Source organism: Bufo bufo, chromosome 1, assembly GCF_905171765.1.
Source record: "Bufo bufo chromosome 1, aBufBuf1.1, whole genome shotgun sequence".
Lineage (NCBI taxonomy): Eukaryota > Metazoa > Chordata > Amphibia > Anura > Bufonidae > Bufo > Bufo bufo.
The window spans coordinates 597528893-597540984 of NC_053389.1; positions in this window are offsets into that span (position 1 = coordinate 597528893).

Genomic DNA, 12092 nt, shown 5'->3' on the forward strand with positions numbered 1-12092 from the left:
TCTCCAGCCTTGTGCTCGTCAACATTCTCACCTGAGTTAACAAGACGATTACTGAAATGATCTCAGCAGGTCCTTTAATGACAGCAATGACATGCAGTGGAAAGTTTTTTTTGGGATTAATTTAATTTTCATGGCAAAGAAGGACTATGCAATTCATCTGATCACTCTTCATAACATTCTGAAGTATATGCAAATTGCTATTATAAAAACTTAAGCAGCAACTTTTCCAATTTCCAATATTTATGTAATTCTCAAAACTTTTGTCCACGACTGTCCACTATCTGTTCATTCTTCACCACAGCTCTCCCTGACTAAGACTGAGCTGAACACGTGTCATCGGGTGCTATATAGCACCTGATGACACGTTCCGGCCAGCCAATCACTGTAATGGCAGTAGCCAACATGACTATAGCATTACAGTGAGTACCAGCACCTCTGCGCACGTTTATTGGCTGCATAGCAGCCAACAAACGTGCGGGGAGGAGACTTGAGCATCACGCTCGAGCACACGCATTGTTCGGCCAAACATTGTGATGTGCCGAGCATCGCGATGCTCGAGTAAAATTATTGTTCGGCAGAGCATGTTCGCACAACACTACTGGGAACTCATGATGTTTTCCCTGACATAGAGACCAGGGGCAGGTAGTTATGGTTTGAATCTTGATGAACTTTGCAACTCTTCCGGGCTCCAAGCAATCTTGAAGCTTTGTCTTCTCATTGTCTTTACAGTAGCTACTAGAAGCTTGTTCATGCCAGGCAGGTTCCCCCAGAAGTATCTAGCTCGATGAGCAGCCGATACCGAACTTGCATCAATCTTGACAGGATTCGTCTCCAGGTGGAGAGAAATTGTATTTTGGAATGCTTTCTCCGTCGCAACCACATTGTCGAATAAACAGAAAACTGGCCAATTTTCTCCTGTCTAAGGCAACACTTAATTTTTTTAAATAAAATTTTATAAATATTGAATATTAAATTGAACCAAAACTTGATTAAAATTATAAGAAAGCAAACTTAAATTCGCCGATACATTATACCAATCTTTGAGAGAAATTTCCGGACAATCAATTTGCCAAACCATTTGTGCCGTAGAACGTGTATTAATCAATCGTGTTTTAAGCAACACTTTATAATGTTGAGAAATTTTTACCTTCTGTTCTGTCCCATATTCCCAATAAATGAATAGACGAAGCGGCCACTCTGTGGCCTCCTCATGCTGCTGCGACCTACACAATCTCTCATCGTCGTGCCACTCTATGGCCTCCTCATGCTGCTGCCACCTCCACAATATCTCATCGTCATGCCACTCTGTGGCCTCCTCATGCTGCTGGCACGTCCGCAATCTCTCGTCGTCGTGCCACTCTTTGGCATCCTCATGCTGCTGCCACCTCCACAATCTCTCGTTGTCATGCCACTCTGTGGCCTCCTCATACTGCTGCCACCTCCGCAATCTCTCGTTGTTCTGCCACTCTGTAGCCTCCTCATGCTGCTGCCACCTCCACACTTTGTCGTCGTGCCATTCTGTGGCCTCCTTATGCTGATGCCACCTCCGCAATCTCTCGTTGTCGTGCCACTCTGTGGCCTCCTCATGCTGCTGGCACCTCCACAATCTCTAGCCGTCATGCCACTCTGTGGCCTCCCCATGCACTGCCACCTCCACGCTATGTCACCTTGCCACTCTGTGGCCTCCTGATGCTGCTGCCACCTCCACACTATGTCACCTTGCCACTCTGTGGCCTCCTCATGCTGCTGCCACCTCCACACCTTCACCATGCCACTCTGTGGTTTCCTCATGCCCCTGCCACCTCCACAATATGTCACCTTGCCATTCTGTGGCCTCCTGATGCTTCTGCCACCTCCACACTATGTCACATTGCCACTCTGTGGTCTCCTGATGCTGCCGCCACCTCCACACTATCATTGTGCCACTCTGTGGCCTCCTCCTCATGCTGCTGCTGCCACCACCTCCATACTATGTCATTTTTCCACTTTGTGGCCTCCTGATGCTGCCACCTCCACAGTGTGCTTGTGCTGCTCTGTGGCCACCTCCACAATCTCTCTTTGTCGTGCCACTCTGTAGCCTCCTCATGCTGCTGCCACCTCCACACTTTGTCGTCACGCCATTCTGTGGCCTCCTTATGCTGATGCTACCTCTGCAATCTCTCGTTGTCGTGCCACTCTGTGGCCTCCTCATGCTGCTGGCACCTCCACAATCTCTCGCCGTCATGCCACTCTTTGGCCTCCTCATGCTGCTGGCACGTCCGCAATCTCTCATCGTCGTGCCACTCTTTGGCATCCTCATGCTGCTGCCACCTCCACAATCTCTTGTTGTCGTGCCACTTTGTGGCCTCCTCATACTGCTGCCACCTCCGCAATCTCTCGTTGTTCTGCCACTCTGTAGCCTCCTCATGCTGCTGCCACCTTCACACTTTGTCGTAGCGCCATTCTGTGGCCTCTTTATGCTGATGCCACCTCCGCAATCTCTCGTTGTCGTGCCACTCTGTGGCCTCCTCATACTGCTGCCACCTCCGCAATCTCTCGTTGTTCTGCCACTCTGTAGCCTCCTCATGCTGCTGCCACCTCCACACTTTGTCGTCACGCTATTCTGTGGCCTCCTTATGCTGATGCTACCTCTGCAATCTCTCGTTGTCGTGCCACTCTGTGGCCTCCTCATGCTGCTGGCACCTCCACAATCTCTCGTCGTCATGCCACTCTTTGGCCTCCTCATGCTGCTGGCACGTCCGCAATCTCTCATCGTCGTGCCACTCTTTGGCATCCTCATGCTGCTGCCACCTCCACAATCTCTTGTTGTCGTGCCACTGTGTGGCCTCCTCATACTGCTGCCAGCTCCGCAATCTCTCGTTGTTCTGCCACTCTGTAGCCTCCTCATGCTGCTGCCACCTCCACACTTTGTCGTCGCGCCATTCTGTGGCCTCTTTATGCTGATGCCACCTCCGCAATCTCTCGTTGTCGTGCCACTCTGTGGCCTCCTCATGCTGCTGGCACCTCCACAATCTCTAGCCGTCATGCCACTCTGTGGCCTCCCCATGCACTGCCACCTCCACGCTATGTCACCTTGCCACTCTGTGGCCTCCTGATGCTGCTGCCACCTCCACACTATGTCACCTTGCCACTCTGTGGCCTCCTCATGCTGCTGCCACCTCCACACTGTCACCTTGCCACTCTGTGGTTTCCTCATGCCGCTGCCACCTCCACAATATGTCACCTTGCCATTCTGTGGCCTCCTGATGCTTCTGCCACCTCCACACTATGTCACATTGCCACTCTGTGGTCTCCTGATGCTGCCGCCACCTCCACACTATGTCATTTTTCCACTCTGTGGCCTCCTGATGCTGCCACCTCCACAGTGTGCTTGTGCTGCTCTGTGGCCTCCTCATGCTGCTTCCACCTCACCACTATGTCATAAGGCCACTCTGTGGACTTCTCATGCTGTTCCCACCCTCCCCACTTCATGACTGGGCCACTATTTTGCCTTTCGGCCTGGCTGACATCATCATTTATTTGACCCTTCTTCTGATCTGTCAGAAGCAAGGAAAAATGAGACGCACAACAGATCCTGTCTGTGTAGCAGCTGTAAGGCCTGTATGGTCCCATCAGAATTGGCACAGAAGACATGCAAATATTCCATTCACGTGTCATCTCTGTTTTGGATCAACTCCTGTTCTTTTTGGCATTAGCAATACTGATAGATTACTGAACAAATGCGGAGGAAGGGCAAAATAATCAGTGACGCTGACACAAACTTACTGCTGACACTCTTTCCACTCTGTCGGGGGGCTCTACTTGTATAAGCATTTAATAGAACAGGTTCTGTAGACATCTATGTGGAATCAGCTGACGTCGGTGTAAAAGGAGTGCGCTTCTTCTTGGCACGTTTTTAACTAAATTCACCGTGAAGAAATTCGTATTGAACCAAATTTTTCCCCAAAAACTCTGAAAAATTTGCTCATCTATACCTTTAACCCCTTCAGAACCCTGCCATTTTTCACCTTAAGGAGCAGGCCATTTTTAGCAAATCTGACATGTGTCACTTTATGTGGTGATAAATTTAAAACGCTTTTACTTATCCAGGCCATTCTGAGATTGTTTTCTCATCACATATTGTACTTCATGAGAGTGGTAAATTTGAGTCCAAATATTTCATTTTTATTATTTTTATAGAGCACCCGGTGTACCTTGTGCCTTACCTGTACATCGCTGGTCCTTAAGTCATGTCCAGCTGTGACGTACATGTACGGCAAGGGTCCTTAAGGGGTTAAAGAAGGAATTTTAGCTCGTTTTCTGTGCGTTTTCTAAACCCAATACATAATTTTAGTGATTTCTAGGTTGTAACTGACATGCAATAATTAGCCATGACCTTACCAGGTGAAGTGAATAACATTGATTATCTCATAACAATGGCACCTATCAAAGGATGGAATATATTAGTGAGCAAAATAATACAAGGCAATGCAAGTTTTTAAAGTTAATGTATTTTGAGGCAGGAAAATAAGCAAGTGAAATGAATGACATCGACAAGGTCCAAATTGTGATAGCTAAACATGTAATTTAGAGAATCTCTAAAATGGCAGGTCTTGTGGGGCGTTCTCTGTATGCAGTGGTTCGTACATACCAAAAAGTGGTCCAAGGATGGACTAATGAATAACCAGCTACAGGGTCATTTATGCAAATGATGAGCAAAGGCTAGCCCATCTGGTCTTATCCCTCAGAGGATATACTGTAGAACAAATTGCTGGCTATGATAAATGGACTCAGAACATACAGTGATTTACAGCTTTCTGCGAATGGGGCTGTTTAGTTGGAGACCAGTGAAGAATGAGCATGTGGTGATCAGACCTGTGCAATAGAGTAACGAAAATAAATGGCCTTCTCAGATTAATCATATTTTCTTTTAAATTATGGGTACAATCAGGAGTGCCAGAATGCACTACGGTAAGGAGACAAGGCTGTAGATGCAGTGTGATGTTCTGGGGACAGTTTTGCCAAGACCAAGGGAAACCTTGGTCCTGCCATTTATGAGGATGTTACTTTGACATATACCACCTACATAAACATCATTGCAGATCAAGTATACTCTTTTATGACAATGGTATTCCCTTATGGCAGTGACTTTCTTTAGCAGGATAACGGCCCTGCCACACTGCAGGGCAAACATTTCAGTGTGTTCATTTGGCCTCCAAAGTCCCCTCATCTCAATCCGAAAAAGAATCTGTGGGATGTGCTAGAAAAGTTAGTCCAATCAATGGAGGCTCTACCTCGCAACTTACAAGACTTAAAGGTTCTGCTGCAAACTTCTTGGTGTTAGATGTCACAGGACACCTTTAGAGGTTTTGCTGAGTTCATGCTTTGATGGGTAAGAGCTATTCTGGTGGCATGAGGAAGGCCTAACCAATATTAGATGGTTTTAATTGATTGGCTAATTACTCTATATTATGCTAGTACAATTATCATTTTTCAGTTTATAAGGTTTTGTAAATTACATTAAATTGTTTTAGGTTTTTTCTCAAAATTTCCCTCATTTCTTACCCTTAAGGACTCTATGTTCCTTGTTTCTCATAGTTGTGCCTTCAATCATATTACACACATTTTGCATTCTTTCCTTCAGCCTATCCTCCTTTTTCCCCACTTGTATTACCCCTCCCTCCCCTTTTTCCTTTTCATTAAATCCTCCTTCAAGATACTGGAGTATAATAACTGAAGCAGAAAGAGCATGCCAATGAAGTGTTTATTGCAGCCATATTTCACGATAGATAATTCTTCATGAATATGGCAAAAGCTCATCATTTGCTTTGCATCACATAACATTTCGTTTTCAGGCAATTTTGCATGACAAAACTCATTATAATCTTTGCATCTAGTACTAGCTCCATTATGCCTTCTCCTGTGATTGCCCAAATCACCAACTGATGCACATATAACAAGCTTGGAGACAATTCCTTGATTAGTTGATACAAAGAGACATCTTAGAAAACTGCGTGTGGAAATGATCCAAATGGATCTGATCTCGTGACTTGTAGAGGCTTGGATCATGGAATGAATTTTCCTACGGATCATAGGACATCTGATCTGCTTATCTGTAATGGAAGCAATGCTCTGCTTCTCTTCCCAGCAGGCATATAAAATACAGAAAGTAAGCTTGAAAAAAAAAAGTTCATTTTAAAGCATATTTCTAATTTGCAACAATCACAAAAAAAAAAAAAATGATTTTCAAAATTCCTTCTTTTCTATTATGAATGTGAATTTGATATTCTTTAAAACCTGGCTGTAAAGTCTGTCTCTGCCAAATCTAAAGATGAAACCAACTTCTGCCATATATTCTGTCACTGGTCACATACAGTATTTCTATAAAGCACTGAACTACATATCTTGATTTGATCAATCCAAGAAAGCTAAAATTCTCATCCAAAGTAATAGGAAATACAATGATACTACAAATACCTATAGGTTGTGACATCAGATACTGTAGGTGCATTAAAGCAATGCTAAAAGTCCAAATATACAGGATACCTGGTAGGTGACCAAATACTTAAAGGGGTTATCTCATAACTAATGTAAAAAATAAAAATCAGGCATCATATAGAACATGACAGTCTCTTTATAACAAAGCTAGAACCAGCCCTGTACCTCACATGGATCCAGAGATCTCCACATTCATTGCTCTGCTAGATTTATATCAAGATGGCAGCTCAAAGGGAGTGTCTTTTCTGCTGCATCTAAGGGGCGTGTTCATCCTGCTGGGGCTCTCTCCCTATCACAGCTCAGGGGGCGTGTCCATGTTCTCTCCCTATCACAGCTCAAGAGGCAGTTGAAGGATGAAACTGAGTATATGTGGCCTTCTCAGTGAGCTGGGTAAAGAAATAAGAAAAAGAACAAACGGCAGGTGGAGCTATACAGATTTTATTGAATAACTCAGTGACTATGCAAAATTTTTAATTACATGCAGTAACAAAAGTATTCAGATCCAGGTGCTCGTTTGAAAACTGGATATTTTTTTTGGGACAACCCCTTTACTTTAGCTGCTACAGAGTGTGCTTGATATTCAGTGGGGAAAGGGGAATAAGCCTCTGACCGACCCATCTGACAATGACTTGTATCCTTTGGGAGTTGAACATCCAATAATAATGTGTTTCACACATAAACTCCTTTAACCACTTCTATGGTTTGCCTTTATTTATAAAAAATCCCAAATTTACCATAAATTTGGAAACATTTTCTAAATTTGAATCTCTTTGCTTTCAAGACAGGTAGTGATACCTCATAGAATAGTTAGACCGGGTTCACATCACCGTTATGCATTCCGTTATTGCTTACCGTTATAACATGGTTATAACGAAAAATAACGAAATCCATGAGACGGAAATCAGAACGGAAACCTTTAAGAGGCATCGATTTTGATCCATCATATTACAAGTCTATGGGCAGCATACCGAATCCGTCTGGTTTCCGTTATGCAGGACATGCCCTTTGACTTCTATTATGATGGATCAAAACGGATGACTCTTAAAGGCTTCCATCTTGTATTCATTCTGGGATTCCTTTATATTCTGTTATAAACGGAACCTATAACGGAATGCCATAACGCTAGTGTGATCCCACCCATATTAATTAACATTCACCATTTGTCTACTTTATGTTGGCATCATTTTGTTAATGTAATTTTATTTTTTTAGAATGTTTGAAGACTTAGGCCCCTTTCACACAAGCGAGTATTCCGCGCAGGTGCAATGCTTGATGCAAACGCATTACGCCCGCACGGTATCCGGACTCATTGGCTTTCATGCATCACTTGTGCGTTGAGTGAAAATCGCAGCATGTTCTATATTCTGCAATTTTCACGCAACGCTGGCCCAATAGAAGTGAATGGTGCTGCGTGAAAATCACATCCACAAGCAAGAGCAGATGTGATGCGATTTTCACAGATGGTTGCTAAGAGATGTTGTTTGTGTATCTTCAGTTTTTTATCAAGCACGTGCAAAATGCATTAAATCGCATTGCACACGCTCGATAAAAACGAAACAACTAAATGCGATTGCATACTAAACAGAATGGACTTGCTTGCGAAATGGTGCGAGTTTTCCTGAACACATCCTAAACGCATCCGGATCTAATCCATTCACGCTCGTCTGCATGGGGCCTTAGCATTTTTTATTTATTTTCAAGATAATTGGCAAATTTTTTTTTTTTTAAAGGGCCAATTCAGTTTTGAAGTCACTTTGAGGAACTTACTGTATTTTTCGCCCTATAAGACGCACCGTCCCATAAGACGCACCTAGGTTTTTGGGGGGGAAATAAGAAAAAAAATATTTTTAACCAAAAGTTGTGCTATGTGTTTGGTGGGTTTGGAACTAATGGTGGTCTGTGGATAGCACTATTACTGGGGATCTGTGGATGACGGACACTGTTATGGGGGGATCTGTGGATGACGGACATTGTTATGGGGGGATCTGTGGATGACGGACACTGTTATGGGGGATCTGTGGATGACGGACACTGTTATGGGGGGATCTGTGGATGACGGACACTGTTATGGGGGATCTGTGGATGACGGACACTGTTATGGGGGGGATCTGTGGATGACGGACACTGTTATGGGGGGATCTGTGGATGACGGACACTGTTATGGGGGGGATCTGTGACGGACACTGTTATGGGGGATCTGTGGCTTGCACTGTTACAGGGGGTTCTGTGGCTGGCACTGTTAGAGGGGGATCTGTGGATGGCACTGTTAGAGGGGGGATCTGTGGATGGCACTGTTATATATGTGCCATCCACAGACCCCCCAGCCCATAACAGTGCCATCCACAGACCCCCCCCAGCCCATAACAGTGCCATCCACAGACCCCCCCAGCCCATAACAGTGCCATCCACAGACCCCCCCCAGCCCATAACTGTGCCATCCACAGATGTCCCCCATAAAAATGTCATCCACAGATCCTTCCCCCCCGGGGCCGCTCCAGTATACAAATATAAGATGTCTAATTAATAATCTATTAATAGTTATTAAACATGCCCCCTCACTTCTAATAGTACCTTACATCCTAACCGCTTCAGTAGAACCCAGGCAGGCAGGCCGGGCGGCCGGAGCATCACTCACTGACGTCACTTGCCTACGCCGCCTGCTTCATTCATAAAGTAGGCGGGGCAGGCACGTGACATCAGGGAGTTACGCTGCCGCCCGCCCGGCCTGCCTGCCAGCATTCTACAGAAGCGGTTAGGATGTAAGGTACTATTAGGAGTGAGGGGGCATGTTTAATAACTATTAATTGAATAAGACATCTAATATTAGTATACCGGAGCGGCGGGGCTATAGTACACTGACTGCACCGCCCCGCCGCTATTGCTGGCCCCCAGCTCCTCCTCCCAGTCCCTCCCCGAGTCCCCGCTTGCTCTTACATCGCAGCTTGCGATGTAAAACTGCAAGCATTCGCCCCATAAGACGCAGGGGCATTTTCCCCCCATTTTGGGGGGAGAAAAAGTGCGTATTATGGGGCGAAAAATACGGTACACAATATAAACCACCTATAAATGACCACATTTTAGAAACTTCACCCCTCAATTTATTCAAAACAGATTTTATAAAGGATGTAAAGCAAAATGGTGCTGAAATTTAAAAATTTCACCTTTTTTGCAGATTTTCCAATTTAATCCATTTTTCTTGTAACACAGCAAGGGCTAAAAGCAAAATAAACCTCAATATGTATTACCTTGATTCTACAGTTTACATTAATACCCTATATGTGGTCGTGTACTGCTTTACAGGCACACAGCAGGGCTCAGAAGGCAAGGAGCGCCATATGGTTTTTGAAGGGCAGATTTTGCTGGAATGGTCTTTGGCCGCCATGTTGCATTTGAAGAGACCCTGAGGTATTTCTAAAGTGGAAACCTCCAAAAAGTGACCACATTTTGGAAACTACACCACCCAATGAATTTATAAGGGGAGTAGTTAGCAGTTTGACTTAAAGAGGACCTTTCACCAGAATAAAGCATCTAAACTAACTATACAGACGTGTAGAACGGCACCCAGGGACCCCCCTGCACTTACTGTTATCCCCGGGCGCCGCTCCGTTCACCCGGTATAGCCTCCGGTATCTTCATAGTTAGGCTCCACCCAGGGGAACATGCCGGGGTCTCTTTCTCCTATGCTGTAGCGCTGGCCAATCGCAGCGCTCAGCTCATAGCCTGAGAGTTTTTTTTTTCTCTCAGGCTATGAGCTGAGCACTGTGATTGGCCAGCGCTACAGCATGGGAGAAAGAGATGCTGGCAGGTTCCCCTGGGTGGAGCCTAACTATGAAGATACCGGAGCCTATACCGGGAGAACGGAGCGGCACCCGGGGATAACAGTAAGTGCAGGGGGGTCCCTGGGCGCCGCTCTCCATGTCTGTATAGTTAGTTTAGATGCTTTATTCTGGTGAAAGGTCCTCTTGAACCGCCTCCGGACCGCCTAACGCAGGATCGCGTTCCGGAGGCGGCAGCGCTGCGCAGAGACACGCATATACGCGTCATCTCGCGAGACGCGAGATTTCGCTCAAAGCCGGCCCGCGCATGCGCATCCGGCTTGGGCAAAAGTTAGAGGACAAGTTCGTCACCAGCCTGCCAGCCACGATCATTGGCTGGCAGGTTGGCGATTTTCAAAAAAACAAATCACAAGCCATATAACAGATCATATTAGTAAATATGATCTGTTATATGGCTTGTCTGCTCCTCTGCTGGTCCTATTCGTCGGTTGGACCCACCAGAGGAGCAGGCTTCACAGTGAGTAGCACCAACACTACACTTTAGCCCCAGATCACCCCCTGCACCCCAATTAACCCTTTGATCACCCCTTTGATCGCCCCTGTCAATCACTAGTGAAAGGAAAAAAGTGATCAGTGTAAACTGTCTTTTTTTTTTTTTCACTGGTATTGACTGTTAGGTTTTAGGGATAGTTTAGGCCCCTTGGTTAGGTAGTTTAGCGATTGTTTAGCGCCCAGCCCACCGCAGTCACTTATTCGCTGTTTAGCGTATCGCTAATCAGCATTTGTACATTTATAGTATCTGTAAGTGATCAAAACTGATCACAGTCAGATCTATAATTGTATTAGTGTCACCTTAGTTCGCCCTCCATCCAAAACGCAGTGTTTGCCCGATCAGGCCTGATCGATCGTCCACACGTGCGTTCACCCACGCCCGCCCCGCCGCAGTGACAAAAAATATATATTTTTTTGATCACTGCACAATCACTTTCCAAGCGCTGCGGCGATAAAAAAATCAGTTTCGATATTTTTTATCAACCGCAGTGGCCTCCGGTACTTTGCTAGCCTCCCCTTTGTAAGACAGGCTTGCTTTTTTTCTTGGGTAGTCTCAGGGAATACCGCTAAATTTAGTAGTCCAAATGTCAAACAGGGGGTATTCTTCTGAAGAGGCCTACGGGATTCTGACCCAGTCGGATGAGGAATGGGAACCCTCATCTGACGAATCAAGCGGGTCAGAATATGAACCTGTAGAAAGCAGTGGCTCTCTGACCCAAAGTTCGGACGAGGAGGTGGAGGTCCCTGATAGCACCAGGCGTACCCGGCCCCGTGTCGCTAGACCACAGGTTACGCAGGATCCGCTTCAAGAGCAGCAGAGTGGGGCTGGCGCTGTCAGATCACGTGGTGAGGCATACACCAGCAGCGCAGCCCTCCCTGGACCTAGTACCAGCACTGCCGTACAAACCCTGATTGGCAGTCACCAACTTCAGCCACACCATTAGTTCCCCCTTTCACCGCCCAGTCTGGAGTTCGGGTTGAGACGGCTCAAATCGGTTCGGCCCTGGGATTTTTTGAGCTGTTCTTGACTGCGGAGCTCTTGGACTTAGTCGTGGCAGAGACAAACCGGTATGCCACACAATTTATATCCGCCAACCCGGGAAGCTATTATGCCCAGCCTTTCCGGTGGAAACCAGTCCAAGTTTCCGAAATTAAAAATTTTCTGGGCCTTCTCCTCAACATGGGTCTAACTAAAAAGCATGAATTGCGGTCATATTGGTCCACAAACCTGATTCATCACATGCCCATGTTCTCTGCTGCTATGTCCAGGGCACGATTTGAGGCCAT